Genomic DNA, 14,966 nt, shown 5'->3' on the forward strand with positions numbered 1-14,966 from the left:
CATTATTACAATAAACATTTAAAAGACAATATATACATATACTTGAGGTCATATCCATGCTTACCTATGGCTAAACTGTAATCAACAAATTCTTGCCCAATCAAAATTAGTTGAATATTTGTAAATCCTTTACTAGAGAGTTCCCTAAAAGGTTATATTTTCCCCCAACTCGTACTATAACATTATTAGATTTCAAACCTCTTAAGCATGGTTTAGCTTGTAGCAGGCAGCAGCTTACCATTCTGGTTTAATTTGTCATATGCATGGCAAGAGAGAGATGAAATTCCAGTTAAGGAAATACTATGAACTTTTGCCTTCTTATATTCACTGTTCTTTTAACTTAGATATCTTCAGCTTGAAATACTTGGTAAGCACTTTATTCTTAAGGGCTATTTTATTTTTTGTTTTACTCTATGACTCTCCTATTTCTAGCCATGGGGTGAGTTACTCTCTTATTAAATTACAGGGAATGTGTCATATAAATATTTTAACATTTTAATTAATTGTATTTTCATTATGCTTGTCTTGAGGCTTCCTCAGCTAAGAGTAAAATGTATTAAATCTAAAATAGAAAAGCCATGATTTCAATTAGTTCCTGGAATCAGTTTCTGTTTTAGACCAAAAAAGCTGCTCTACTGTGACTGAGGTGGCACAGATAGTCTCTGTAGGGCTTATTCTAATGACAGTCAAGACTCTTGGCCCCAAGTTAGCAATATTTTTCCAACACAAACACACACACACATACACACACACACACACACACACACACACAGTTAATACCTGTCATTACTCCATTATTTCTTAAGTTCTAAGATGAAGGCTTCCTGGCCTTTTAAAATACCACTTGAAGGTATTAAGCCTTATCAGTTCATAGCTTTGTTATCAGCCAACACCTTAGTTGACAACCAGCTGAGGGTGAGAGCTTGCTAGGAATGTGACCTGCATAGGTGCTGGGCTGCAGGAGGAGAGAAGGGGTGTCGGGAGGTAGAAGGAAAATGCTATGGGGGCAGAGGGAAGCTCTGGTGACAGCTTGATGCAGGATGCAGCTGGCCCTGCTGCCATTAAGCATGTTTGGCTCAGTGCTAGACTTCAGCTTCCTGAAGAGAAACATCCTGGCCTGTGGAGCTAAGGAGTTAAGGAATGAGGTTCAGTCAAGGGCAGACTTGGTTGGAGAGAAGTTTCACTCAACCAAGAGCAGGAGTACAGAGCCTGCTGTGGTCATCCATCAGTTCCTTATACTTTTCAGACTGGTAATATCAATACCCTCATCCATATTGACAATCAGCTATACCATCCATATAGACCAGCTAGCAGTTGTATAACATTACTGCATCCCAGACACCACTCTGAATGCTTTATATGTTAGATGATAGATGATGTGATTGGCCATCTTTTACAGATTAGAACTGAGGTTTAGAAAAGTAAAGTAACTTCCCAAGAGCAAACAGCTAGTAAATGGGAGAAGCAGGAATTAAACCCAAATTTGGCTAACTCAAAAGCCTAGTTTTAGCTACTGTATCTTTGAGCTTCTTTGTTTACTACTCTTTAACTACTCTTTTAAAAACTATTTTGCTTATTATCAAAACAACCCGGGGAATACAAAGGCTGTGCATGCTGTTATTTCCATTTTAGAAATTAAAAAGCCAAGCCACAAAGGGATATAACATTAATCAGCCTGGATCTGCAGCCAATTGCAGAGCACAGATAGAAACATGTCCCCCAGGTGCCACCCAAGACTTCTGGTAGAAGGTGTTATATGTTCCTTTACCTACCCCAACGATGAACACCAAATCTTTATTCATTTGCTTTTGTGTTAGCATTTGTTCTTTACCTACCATTGAGAATATATCTCTGCCAGAGATAAGCCTCTGTATCAAAACATCTTCTCCAATTTGTTCATGGATCCAGCTCTTTGAATATCACTTATGTAAAAATCATTATATTAGGAAATTCTAGTCAGGGTAAAGTACAATAACCATGATTATTATAAGCATTCCTAAGAAAGGCCTCCAGTGATCACTTAGATTCAGGAAAGTCCCCTGAAGAAATGGAACAGAAGACCCACAAAGTAGTTGCCAACAAAGCTTTCCAACAATTTTAACAAGCAGCCCTAATTTTTTATTGACTTAAAGGGAAATAGAGTCAAGAGGGAAATTCCAATAAAAGTGTAGGTAAGTCAAAGGTTTGTTTTTGTTTCTATGGATTAGTTCTCACACATTTGCTGTGACTAGACTTTTTTTTTTTTTTTTTTTTTTTGGTAATGTGTAATTTTAACTACAAACCTAGCATTAAGCAATGTACCAGTTTATTTCCTGATGAACTTGAGAAAGGTCAGAGGTTAATTGAGCCATGCCCAGTTAAAGGCCTTAAGCCTGAAGGTACAGCTTCTCACCTCAGTGCAGTGCATTACAATGTTATCAGAACCTTGGATGGTTCAGTGACTTAGTAACAAATGGACACGTGAATATCTTAGGTTTAGAGAAGCCAATCTAATTCTGTCATAACTGTGCTGCACTAAATAAATGACTCAAACTTCCTGAAACCTTAAGAAAACACAAAAGGCTCTTAGTCTAAGAGTCTAGACCTCACCAATATGACCTACATCCCTACACTCACTACAGAGAACAGAAGCAACTGAAATTTATACTTATCATTAACTATCCAGAGTCAGATCTGCCACAGGCTCCAAAGCTGAATTTTACTGAGGAAATTTAATAATACATATTAACAAATGGTCTAAAGGGGATTTAGAAGGGACCCCTCCAGAAAACACACACACACACACACACACACACACAAAAGCCCTGTGTTGGAAACAGATTCCAGTGAAAAGTGAGTTCCAAATCAGACTTATCTTTGTTGTCTGGAAGCTCAATGCATCTAAAAGAGTCAAGGGGATCCCTGGGTGGCGCAGCGGTTTGGCGCCTGCCTTTGGCCCAGGGCACGATCCTGGAGACCCGGGATCGATTCCCACGTCGGGCTCCCGGTGCATGGAGCCTGCTTCTCTCTGCCTGTGTCTCTGCCTCTCTTTCTCTCTCTGTGACTATCATAAATAAATAAAAATTAAAAAAAATATTAAAAGAAAATAAAAAAATAAAAGAGTCAAGAAGAGCAGATCTTGTGAAACACAATTTATTGATTTCCATTTAGAACTTCAGTGAGAAGCTAGTCAGTAGATGAGGTAAGATAGAACAATTCAACCTCTAGATGTTCTTTCCAAAATTTTCTGTCTTGATCAGCAAAACTGACTAGAGAATGGTAATGAGGAGTCATGTGAAAGTAGCACTGAAGTCCAAAATCATAACAGGCATATAACTGCCGGAACAGGCATTTAAGGATCCTTTACAAATAGATAAGCTATGGCAACTGCTGTATAGATTTCAAATCATTTTTCTATTTTCTCCTAACTGTTCCTTGTTTCAGCCATAATTTTAAAAAGAAGAAGAAGGAAGAAGAGGAGGAGGAACTGAAACAAAGCTTGTGCTAGAAGCACTGGTCTGTGAAGAGCTTTCAAACCTCTCCAGAGTTAGCTCAACATATTCCTGAAACCCACATTATTTGGGACAAGAGAAGAATGTGTCAACAGAGTAGACCTATGAACTGATTTCTCACAGTGACAAACAAATGCAATGTCTTTGACAGAGAGGATTACAACTAAAGAAAGATTTTTATATTCCTGGGCATGCTCTAAGGCCTGGTCTATTCATTTAGAGCTTTGGGGACAATCTTTCAGAGTAATGAAAAATTACTGTCAGGCAGCCTGGAGGGGCTCAGCGGTTTAGTGCCACCTTCAGCCCAGGGCCTGATCCTGGAGACCCGGGATCGAGTCCCGCGGCGGGATCCCTGCATGGAGCCTGCTTCTCCCTCTGCCTGTGTCTCTGCCTCTCTCTCTCATGAGTAAATAAATAAAATCTTTAAACATAATAATAATAATAATATCTTACTTGTCCTACTGAAAAAAGTCTGAAGTTTTAAATGATTTTAATCACTAGTCTTTTAAAATTCCACTTTAAACAAGTTCAAAAATGCTTGATAGGAGGATGGAGTAGTGATATTACTCATATCTAGGAAGATAAACCAAAGGTACAAAATTTTTCTTGGCTTATATCTTCCCATATTTTTACCTTGGTATATAAACCTTTGGATCTGAAGGGAAGTATAGTGCTTAAAAAGTTGCCATTTAGAGTGAGTTTTTCTCTTTTTAGTCATATTCTCTTAGTAATTGAACTACTTCCCAAAGGTGGCACTTTGGGAAGCTCTAGCCACACTCTATGACACTTTCTGTAGCAACAATTTGAGTTTTAGTTATATCCAGTCAAATTGAGAAAGACCAGTCACACTGCTTAGATCATCTGAACACTCAGGACTGCCCCACCCCTGTGGCAGGGCCACAGAGAATAAATGAGCTAACCAAGATGAACCATGCATCCTGCTATGTGTTTGCCTTCCAAAAAGAAGTCTTCTGTCCCTAATAAAATCTATTTCAATAGGAATCCACTAAAAAATTGTAATTCAAATTTTAAAAATTTAAAAAAGAACATGTCTCTTGAGCTCAGGCAACAAACAGAATATAAAAATAGGTCTTAAAAAAATACACTGAAAAAAAAATAAGCAAGAATATGCCACAACTTTATATGTTATTGCCACAGGAATAGGCAAGATTTTTCTTGAGGTTTTTCTTAAGTTCCCAAATTCCATACAGTAAATAAGTGTTACTTTGAAAGTCATTAAAAACATAAAGTAGAAAGCAAATCTAGAACTTCTAGCCAAGATGGCATTATAAGGCTATGATTTGAAAAACTCTCCATTCACCATACATATTTTCTCACAGATACTATTTTTTAAAAGATAAAATTAGAAATACAGAGCAAGGGATCCCTGGGTGGCTCAGCGGTTTGGCGCCTGCCTTTGGCCCAGGGCGCTATCCTGGAGACCCGGGATCGAGTCCCACGTTGGGCTCCTGGCGTGAAGCCTGCTTCTCCCTCTGCCTCTGTCTCTGCCTCTCTCTCTCTCTCTCTCTGTCTCTCTATTTCTATCATAAATAAATAAATCTTTAAAAAAGAAAATAAATACAGAGCAATAATCTAAAGCAATAGATTAGTAGTCATAATGCAGAAAGAACCCCACATAATAAAAAAGTAGGTAAAAAAAAATACAAACAGATATCCAAAGGACACAAATAATGATTCAAAGGGGCACATGTACCCCAATGTTTATAGCACCAATGTCTATAACTGCCAAAATATGGAAAGAGCTCAGAAGTCCATTGATGAATAATGGATAAAGAAGATGTGGTGTATATATACAATCAAATATGACTCAGCCAGCAAAAAGAATAAAATCTTGCAATTTGCAACGACATGAATGGAACTAGAGTGTATAATGCTAAGTGAAATAAGTCAGTCAGAGAAAGACAAATACCATATGATTTCACTCATGTATAGAATTTAAGAAATAAAACAGATGAACAGACAGGAAAGGGAAGGAAAAATAAAATAAGATAAAAACAGAGAGGGAGAGGCAAACCATAAAAGACTAAAGATTTTATTTATTTATTTGAGAGAGAGAACAAGAGAGAGCACAAGCAGGGGAAGAGCAGAAGGAGAGGGAGAAGCAGGCTCCCTATTGAGCAGGGAGCTGGATACCACTTGATCCCCAGATCCCAGGATCACGACCTGAGCCAAAAGCATGTGCTTAACCAGCTGAGCCACTCAGGCATCCTAAAAGACTCCTAACAATAGGGAACTAACTGAGGGTTGCTGGAAGGGAGGTGGATGAGTGGGTGGGGTAAATGGGTGTTATATGCAACTAATGAATCACTAAACTCTACCCTGAAACTAAAAAAGAAAAAAAGAAGAAAGAAAGAAAGAAAGAAAGAAAGAAAGAAAGAAAGAAAGAAAGAAAGAAAGAAGGAAGGAAGGAAGGAAGGAAGGAAGGAAGGAAGGAAGGAAGGAAGGAAGAAGAAGAAGAAAGAAAGAAAGAAAGAAAGAAAGAAAGAAAGAAAGAAAGAAAGAAAGAAAAACAGAAAATTTCAAAAAGATACCCACAGTCTTTAGCAATCACTCTAAGTTTGAAAAAAGATATAATTTTATATGCATAATCTTAGCAAAATTTTAAAGTGTTAAGTTTCCAAGTATTGGCAAGACTTTGAGGAAATGGAAACTCTCATGTTGCGAATTGTTGCATAGATTCATACGTCATTTCAAGAATGATTTGGTGAGGTCCAGTGAAAGTGAAGATTGGCATATTGGACGACTGAATGTGGAAACTGTTACAAAGTACAACTTTGCCACTAATGCATAAGGAGACATGTGCTAGAATATGTACTGCTGCATTGCTTGAATATTGAACAATTAGAAATAATATAATAAAGAAAAAAGATAAATAAATTGCAGTATGTTCAGAAAGTAGATCACTTTAGATAAATCAAAATAAACAAGTATAACTGTGTCAATATGGATAAATATTAAACACATTAATTTGAATAAGAAAAGCAAGTCACAGAATTATATATGCAGTATATATCAAGTATCTATGACTTGCTTTTGGTATGCATTACCATTTGTGTGAACTTTTAAGAACACACATTGAATAAATGCCAGCTTCTTAATATTATCTACCTGGCAGGGAGGGGAGGAAATGGATGAAGAATAAATATACAGTTTTTCAAACATATCTCTGTAATATTTTATTGCAAAAAAACACCTTCAAATACTTTAAATATAGCATTTGTTATATCTGGGTAATTGAGCATATGAGACTATATCTTATTATTATCTATACCCTTTAAAATATTTGATATATTTCAAAATTTAAAATGTCAAATTAAGTGTCCATGGGATTTGTCAATTAATAGATCATTGTTGATTTTAGCTGAATAAATTTTGGGAGTGGCACAGCAATGTCCATATTTCAGAGGCTAGAGAGGGAGACAGAGTTGAGATAAAGGCTTGTTGTTGACACAGAGGAAACCCGAGCCCTCATAGAGACAGTGTGGTATGAAAAGAGCTGATGGAGAAGATAGAGCATGGAAGAGTGGGGAGATGAGAGAGACAATGATTAATCCCTGAGTTCATGAAGGATAATTGGACTGGGAAACTAAAGAGGAGGAGATAAAGTACTCAAAGTATTTGAAATGGTAAAACATGGAGCCTATGCTACATAGTAAGAAAGGTTGAGGTCATGGAACGGCTGCTAGAAGTGAGAAGCAGAAGGACTCAAGAGTGTGGAATGTTCTACAGTGTGAAAGAGCAGAGGTCATGGGATTAAGACAGGGTAATGTTGGGAATGTAGGAAATTGTGATCAGATAGCAGAAATCAGTAGCAGAGCAATTCTGGATGGTGTCCAGGTCTAAGCAAACACAGAGTGAACACAGTCAAATGGAAAAAACGGGTGCTGAGGAGGTTACACTTTACACTGAGTGGTCAAGGTAAAGGAGTGACCAATCTGGACTCTCAGATCATCAGGATTGAGCCAGGACCTGGGAAGGGAAGGGAACAGAGAAAGGAAGACTGAGCTAAATGCTAAATGCCTCAGTGATAGTGGGGGAGGAAGGGAATTATAAAAGAGGACACAGATGACCTTCCCTAAAAAGACTGACATTACTTTTGCCCAAAAGAACGTTATTAGGAAAGGTAAATACTATTAGCAGAGGTAGCTTCACCATTGCTTGGTCCCTCTTATGTGCACAGGCACTTCCAAAGATGAGGGAGGAGCCCCAGAAGTACATTCACAATGGCACATGCTTCAAGTTGCAGAGGTAAGATATTTTAAGTGAGATCAAGTGAAGTTTCGGTCTCTTTCTACTCCAACTTCCCCTCGGTCATATTACAAGAGTGTCAGGCCGAGTTGCAATGGCCTTGGGCATTTTTGGATTCCGGTGAAGGAGGTGAGTTAAGGGTACATTTAATTTGGATCTAGAAGGACATATTTATATTGTTTTCAGTCACTCCCATGTGGCTATCACCAGCCATCACAGGGTAGGAATGGCTTCCAGGAATAATCCTACCGTCTACCCAGCCGACTCACTTGGCATCATAATAGAAGGGTTAAGGCCGGAGGTTTCCTTGTTGTGAGAAAGAGTCCCATGGTGCTCAGTAATAAAAAATGAGAAACAATGTTTGAAACAGATGGAGGCAAAAGCTAGTTTGTGGGAAAACCTTTAAACCATCTGATGTGTAAAACTGTAAATTAAGGAAATGTAATGAAAAAAGCACTTTATCAGCATGTTGTGGATTAGTCCAATACGTATATTGTTTCTTGCATTTGTAAAGTTTGTGGTATTTGTCAGCTTTTGTAAATTTGTGATTTGCTGTATTTTTTCCATTCTAAATAAACATTCAATTCCATATTTAATTTTATATTCATAATTTAAAGAGGGCCCTCCAAAATTTTACAAGCTTCCTCAAAATTTAGATCCATTTATGATGGTTAAAAATTGGATTCAAAACAATAATAAAAGGTAATTAAGAATCAACTTTGTTTTTCCATCTTTAGTTCACAAGATTTTGTCTTTCCTACAAAGAAATATAAGATTTAGCCAAACATCACTTATTGTATTAAAATTTATGTAATCACTATTTTCTTAAAATGGAATCCAAAGACCAAGGAATAAGACCAAAATCTTGAATACAGCAATTCTTGCCAAGTTTAATGACCTGTTAATGGGATGAGATTTTCCATGATTTTATATTTCTAATTGCTTTTTTATTATTGTTTGGATGAACTCTGCAAAAAAAAAATATAGCAATCATAGCCTTTTTTTTAATGGGGATGCCAGAACTCTACTCATTATATAATGACTCCAACAATCCTGTAAAGCACAGTCCTTATGAAAATAATTCGAAGGTAGCAGGCACAGGATCTCACAGTCCACCTAAATATGGAAGAAATTAATTCTATCCATAGAAAAAGGAAGAAGACGACTGCAAAACCCATAAGAAATGGAAACCCACTCAGCTCTGCCTGTCCTGAAACAGCCTCAGTAAATGATGGTCATCTGACTTACATAAACATTCTTTTTCTTAATGCCAGGTTTTCCAAACACCTAGCCATTCAGATTGTAGATTTGAATTAGAATATTCTCTTTAACAAACTTTCAAATGATTTACTCACCCTAAAACCAACAAATGGCTAATCTCCTTGTCTTTCCAACAGACATCTCTGCATATTTTAAAGAAATCTTTTGAGATAGTTTGGCCTTTCTTCTTAAAATGCCTATAAATCTGTTTTGTTCTGCTATTTAAGAGAAAGCAATGACTTGCCTACTCAAGAAAGGTGTCAGCTGCTCATTGTGCTCATTCTCAAATTCTCCAGTGCCCTTGCTGCAGAGCACATTAGAACATAAAGTTCACCAGAGCTTTGTCTAATACCTTCCCCATCTGTTCTCTGCTTTGGGGGCCCTTGGTGAAATTTGCTGCTATGGGTAGTATAATTTGAAGACCACAAACAAAACCTGCTCCAAGACGAGGAGCATTTAATGAACAAAATGTTTTCTCTAAGTGCTCTTTGCCAGCAATTGGTATTTGGAGTGGGAGGCAGGAAAGAGTATTCCTTTTGTCAGAATTTACTAATAACTAGGAGAATTCATTTTTATTTTCTCTTGGATTACCTGTTTCTTTCTTTCTTTTCTTTCTTTCTTTCTTTCTTTCTTTCTTCCTTCCTTCCCTCCCTGCCTTTCTTTTTGGTACAGAAATAAAAACAGAAATCGGTATATTGCTTAATTCTCTGAATTACAGATCATTTGCTTTTCAAAAATGATTCCCTTGTAGAATAATAAGCCATATCACTCAGGATAACTGGCAGTGACCAAAAAGAAAACAAGATCTTAGGACTGGATGAGACTTAAAAGGCCATTCGTTCCTGTGCTTGCATTTTACCTGAAAGCTAGAGGGGTGGGATTTGCCATAGACTGCTAACAGCAGCAGACTCCAAGACCTCTACTTTCCGTTTTATTTCATTTCCCCATTATACTAAGATACTCCTTGTGAATTAAAGTTAAAATTAATAATTATATAGTTTAAAAGAACACCTTTTTCTATATTTTTTTACCTATTTGCTCTTCAAGAAATAGGTAATCTAATTATATCTTTTTAGTCTGGCCCTAAAGTGTCTTCCATTCTCACCTCCCACCCCTAGCCCTCCGTAATCTGTGTGCAGCAGTAAACTGTCTTACTTGTTAAGTTTTTTAGTAACTAGACGGAAATGAGACCGCCAAGGCAAGCGAGGGTCCAAGAACAGATTTTATTGCAGGCACCCTCGGGCGAGGTTCCACGACTCACGGGGGAAAGAGAGTGAGTCGAGGAAGTCGCGCCAAGACAAGGTGGTAGGGGGTTTACATAACGTTGTAAGGCAGAACGGTTTCCTATTGGTCGGCTCATATGCAAAGGAAGGATTGCAATCCAACCAGTCAGAGTGACCCTCACTATGCAAAGGAAGGATTGCAATTCGACCAGTCAAAGGTGACTTCCTCCTCTGGGGTTTGAAGGGCATTGGGTTCGGTTGGGGAAGTCCAAAGGAGAGGTGTAAGGGTCTGCTCAAGCTGTCGTCCCAAGTGGAGGTGGTGACAGGAACTTCAGCCATTTTGGCGTATCCGCCATCTTGAGGAGTTTCCCTTCCCGCCTGGCCCCAACATTACTCAATACCTTCAAACTTTCTTGATACCTTCCAGCTTTGGTGATTTCACTCTTGCTTGAAACATCCAGTACTTTCCTTCCTAGTGGACAGGCAAACCCCATTAGCCATTCTAAACGTTAACAAATTCCTGCCTCCATTGCCCTGTGGAGTCCCAGTGGTGTGCGGGTACTTGCTCCCCTTGGGACACCATTCCATTAGCCCTGCATCCATCTCATGTGGAAATTTTTCATTGCCACTTTGTATTATTCTTACCACATGGGGCTTTATTTGACTTTTCCCATATTTTTGCCTTAATTTCTCAACTAAATGGGAAGACTTTTAAAAACAGAGCTATTTTTTGACATGATTCTCTGAACTCTCCAAAAAAGTATTTAGTACAGTTCCTTACTTATAGCAGGTACTCAATAAATATTCTATTTATCTAGTTTTGTCTGCCCCTGACACTGATTCTAATGTTTAGGTAGAATTCCATCCACTTGTGGTATACATACATTTAACATAACCTAGAAGAATTATTTATCTCAAAATGTTATGAAGATGATGAAAGAATTTGTTGAAGATGACTGAACACACTGTCTGCAATGAGAATCCTGACAATTTACTAGGTATACTTTCATATAATGAACTATAAAGGAAATACAGTTGTTCTGATACAAGTCCCCAGTTTCTCCTGGTTAAGAAAATACTGATAATCCTCCCCAGCATGGCTAGAGATATTACTCTATCTGGATCTTCTGAAGGCTTCCCTTTCTTCTATGCCACAACTGTTGTACCAGAATATTTGTTTCTTGCAAGGACCCATAAAATTAAGTGTTGGCCTTTGTTTATGCGCTGACTTTAAGAAAGGGGGTAGGTACTGACTCCCTACCAACTGTACCAACTGCAGAAGACACTAGAGATGCTGTTCAAACCTGCTCTGGCTGGTTGAGATTGCAGGTGCTTCTCCTTGCTGGAACTCTGGGTCTGTGATCTCCTTCATGGCTACAGTCTCTCCTAGGATCAGACTTCCTTCCTGCCTGGTAACTGTGGAAGGCAGGCCTTAACACCCCTTTAGTGGAAGATCCAGGTGTGCAGGCATGTGTTCAGTGTAATCCTCCTCTGCAACACAACTATTCAGCCCCCTGGGAACAGTAGCTTCAGTTCTTCATCATTTCATACCCAATTTTGTGTGGGCTTCAAGTCAATTCAAAGGAAACAGGGCCAACAATTTTTTTATCAGGCAGATGACAAAAGCTCAAAACGCTTGAATAAAGTTATATCTTTCACTGGGAAACCTTGGTGAAAATGTCAAGAAAACTAAACCTCCTTGGACTTTGTAACATCATTTTTTATGTGAAGAGTCCCTTAAAAACTATTTTAAATCTTCCAATATAAATGACCTCCATGTGAAATTCAACAGTTCAAATTATGAATTGAAAGTCTTCAAATAGGCTCTTATAGTTCCAGAAATATACATACCTCAGTACATACAAAAAAAGAGAAGCTACCTCTTTTAAATGAGTATTTCAAAATTACCTCATTTTTAAAAAATATTTTTTAATAGATTTTATTTATTTATTCATGAGAGACACAGAGAGAGAGAAAGAGAGAGGCAGAGACACAGGCAGAGGGAGAAGCAGGCTCTCAATCCCAGGTCCCCAGGATCACACCCTGGGCCTAAGGCAGCACCAAACCGCCGAGCCACTCGAGCCACTCGAGCCACTCGGGCTGCCCAAATTACCTCCTCATCTCTTGGTATTGAAGCACTGACTGCACCAAAGCTCTAACAAGTGCCTCAGGCACAGATCTTTTGTGACACTTTATACCTGGTTCATGGTTATTGTGACATCATGTCACCCTATCGGGTCTCCCTTGAGGACTGTATTGTATCAGATTCATCTATGTGTCCTATGTAGTAACCAACTTTGCACATTTCAGCTACTCAATCAATATGGCTGGGAAGGATATGTGAATAAGTGCTTTCTTATATTTGGCCAGGTCAGAAGAAAAACATACATTCTGATGCCAGAAGTAGGATGTCCAGACCCAACAACCACCCAAAGGTAACATATCAGTATTACTCTCATTGTATAATTCCTGCAAAGGAGAGTCACACACCTAAACAAGTGTGCTCAATATGCAATAGCAGGCTAAGAACTCTCAACCGATGAACCTACCTTTTACTCCAAAGATGGGCATTCTGTGAGTGACTTTCACTTGTTCTTTCAGTCACTCAGTAAAAATTTGCTGAAGTTATAAAACATGCTGGGCACAGTGCTAGATACCGGACATAAGAGATAAGCAAAGCATGAACTTTATTTTCAAGAAGCCTCCAGTCTATTGGAGAAGACAGATATGATGAAAATAATGCCAATTCAAGTGACAGATCAAAAAAGATCAAGTGCTAGGAAAACCAATAGAGAGCATTTAAAAATGGAATCTTTTTCCATGTAGGGATCCAGGAAAGATTTCCAACAGGAGATAATGTTTGAACAAAATTTTGTTAGAATATTTTAGAATGAGGAAATAGTCCATGCACTGGCAGGAAGTTAGGGTGAGAATGACTAGGTCAGGAAAAAGATTCGTTTACTATGGCTACAATATAGAATGGGGCAGGAGCAAGGGCTGAAAATGAAACTGAAGGAAATAATTTGGGACCAAATTGTTATAAACATACGATAGCAATATATAAAAATTTTGGAATCTACTAAAAAAATATTGAAGTGCAATACAAACTCGATGAAAGAAAGATAAAGCCATGGAAATAAGAAAGTAAGAAAGATCCGAGAGATGCACATCCTATACATAAGTATATCAGCTACGTTTCATTGGTTGCTTAAGTTTTTGAGAAGCAGCTGTGATTAATATAAGCCCAAAGGGCAGCTATTGACAAGATCTGGGGACTCACTGTGTCATCCAAGCAAGGTTAGAGATCTAACCTGGATAGAAGCAGAATGCTTGCCCAGGTCAGGGGAACATCCTGACACAATTGAGGAAGAAAATGAACTCCAGCCCTGGTTGGTCTTTTAATCACTCTATTCAAAATTCAAATTCCACAGGGGAGGACTCACATTCCTTAGCTAGGGAAAGGCAGAACTCCCAGATAAACAATCCCGCAGAATGTATCCAGTGAGGGAAGTGCAATTCCCCAAAAAGAAATCATGCTAGGGTCAATGACAAACAGCCAAAAAACACGAAGACAAAAAGTTCACTGCAATAAGCAATACTGCAGAAGGTGAAACCAGCACAAAGAGAGGAAATACTTAAAGACTTGAGAGGAAGAAATCCCTAGACTGAAGAAAGGCCTGAATCCTCACATCTGTATTTCAAACAACCAATTTGAAGCATTAAAGATGAGTGCAATGCCTAGATAGATCCTATGAGCTGTTTTAATTCCTCCAGGTGCACCCTGGGAGCTTCTTTGGCCATGCCTCTGGATCCTGCTCTGTGCAAGGGAAGAAGTAAAGTTATCTATTGTTCCCATTACACTTAGAGAGATGGATAGGGAGAAAAGGAGCCAGGTCCACAATTGAAACTGTCCTTAAATGAAGAAAAATTCATTCTTGGGTATCTAATGGTCATGGCCAGAACAGATGGGTCAGATTGGGAAAGCACTGTTAAGGCACTGCTTCTATGTACTGGGCATGATGGGGGCAGGAGGATAAGAATACGGTTCAGATAACTTTGGATCACAGTATGAGACACTGTCTTCAGGGAAACCCTGTCCATGTTGGCCTTTAGGAAAATAGTTACCTAAGTTCATTTTTTAAAATTCCCTCCCTTTGTCCTTGGAAAGGGTGAATGTGTGTTGCCCAAGTGTTACTCACTGACCAAAAATCCCAGGGAAGGTGAAGGAAGCTTATCCTCACACTACACAGATAGAGACACGGGGAGGGACTGACCAGTGTGGTACAAAGTGCACTCTGGATGATTTTGCTTGACTCAGAAACCCAAACTCATGAAGGTTTACCGTGCTTAAGTCTGATGTGTTAGCCAAACCTTCTAACATGCTCTGGAAAATTTGTGGCTGTGTGGATTAGTGGGTCCTCTTACATACCCTGGAGAAATGAGGTACCCATGGAAAAATTAATGGAGCTCTACACTTAAGATTTGTTTATCGTATATAAATTATACTTCAATTGAAAAATATCTGCTAAGGCTTGAGGATAGGATGTTCTAACAATGTGGCAATGGGCTCTCTCAAGAGAGTGGAAGGGCTGGGTGAAACTCAAGGGAGAAAAGCAAGAATCAGGGTGAAGCAATGAAAGAATTCCAATGAAATGTTTATCTTTGTTTTATTCTTTTCCCTTTGCCTGTATGGAATATTATACTTGGCAACCTGTGTAAGAAT

At 38.5% G+C, this 14,966-nt stretch overlaps 1 long non-coding RNA gene and 1 pseudogene across 7 annotated transcripts in view; one reads left to right on the forward strand and one right to left on the reverse strand.

The window, feature by feature from the left end:
* LOC102152672 overlaps positions 1 to 14,966 on the reverse strand; it is a 240,956-nt gene that overhangs the window by 131,734 nt on the left and 94,256 nt on the right. The gene's annotated exons all lie outside the window — the stretch shown is intronic.
* The window catches only part of LOC487072, a 53,863-nt pseudogene continuing 51,364 nt past the window's right edge, over positions 12,468 to 14,966 (forward strand).

The sequence above is a fragment of the Canis lupus genome, chromosome 2 (assembly GCF_011100685.1).
Source record: "Canis lupus familiaris isolate Mischka breed German Shepherd chromosome 2, alternate assembly UU_Cfam_GSD_1.0, whole genome shotgun sequence".
Classification (NCBI taxonomy): Eukaryota; Metazoa; Chordata; class Mammalia; order Carnivora; family Canidae; genus Canis; species Canis lupus.